Source organism: Aplysia californica, unplaced genomic scaffold (genome assembly GCF_000002075.1).
Source record: "Aplysia californica isolate F4 #8 unplaced genomic scaffold, AplCal3.0 scaffold00760, whole genome shotgun sequence".
Classification (NCBI taxonomy): Eukaryota; Metazoa; Mollusca; class Gastropoda; order Aplysiida; family Aplysiidae; genus Aplysia; species Aplysia californica.
The window spans coordinates 23,540-24,514 of NW_004798030.1; the positions used below are offsets into that span (position 1 = coordinate 23,540).

Here is a 975-nt window from a genome sequence, read left to right on the forward strand (position 1 = left end):
AGCCGGAATATTCTTGACTTTGTGGGAAATATAGACAAATAAAAATGAGCCTCGACAGCTATCAGAAATTTCGATGTGGAAAGTTGTTTTTCTGTTTAGATCGTCAGTGTGTGGTCTTTTGGGGATTTATTTTCCTTTTTTGTGGGTTGTCGTTGTCGTTGTCGGAAAGTTGTTTTTCTGTTTAGATCGTCAGTGTGTGGTCTTTTGGGGATTTATTTTCCTTTTTTGTGGGGGGGGGCTCTGGGGGAGTAGGGCAGGTTAAAATCGTGCATGCCGATAGGAGAGGAAGCTGTCAGAAAAATCACATTCGTTCTTCTAGAAAAAAACCCCCATAAATATCTTGAAAAAAAGACCCCAAACAAACAAACAATAAACAAGTTTAAACGTAACATAAAGTTTGTGTGGGCGCTCGAGTTGCGTTTGATGGGATTAAAGCAAAGAAAAATCCAAACTGTGATCACACAGTTTTGCCATACACCTATGACTCCTCTCACTCTCAGCTCCTGTCTTCTTTATTGCCATCACAGCTCCGCCCCCTGCCCCACCCACCCCTCCCTTATCCACCCCCTCCCTTCCTCCCTCCCTCCCTCCTCTCTCCCTTCCCACCCTGCGCCACATCCGTGGCTTCCCCGCGAGGCTATAAAGAGCGAGCGGAATCGTGTTGCAGAGCCGAGTACCAAGTTAACCAAGTCATCGAGAACAATAAAGGGCCAGTAACTATCCAGCAGTCATCACTAAAAGGCAGGTAACTCTTCAACGATAGCAAGCAAGCTAACAAGTCAAGACACCAGCAACAACGTAGCCCCCCTCATTTCGTTCATCCCAGACAGACGTAAGTATTATTTTAGTAATTAATTCGCTGTTTGATCGCAGTTGGCGTTTACTAATGCAACATATCGGTCAGATGAATTCGATTCATTATTATTAACACTGTGCAGATTATTCGAGACCTTTTCTTTGCGTTCTCTATTATTT

At 44.0% G+C, this 975-nt stretch overlaps 1 protein-coding gene across 1 annotated transcript in view; it reads left to right on the plus strand.

Moving 5' to 3' along the window:
* The first annotated feature begins 688 nt into the window (after positions 1 to 688).
* The window catches only part of CBPH (cerebrin prohormone), a 45,755-nt gene continuing 45,468 nt past the window's right edge, over positions 689 to 975 (plus strand). The window contains 1 exon segment of the mRNA NM_001204569.1: positions 689 to 832. The gene's annotated coding sequence lies outside the window, so the exon portion shown is untranslated.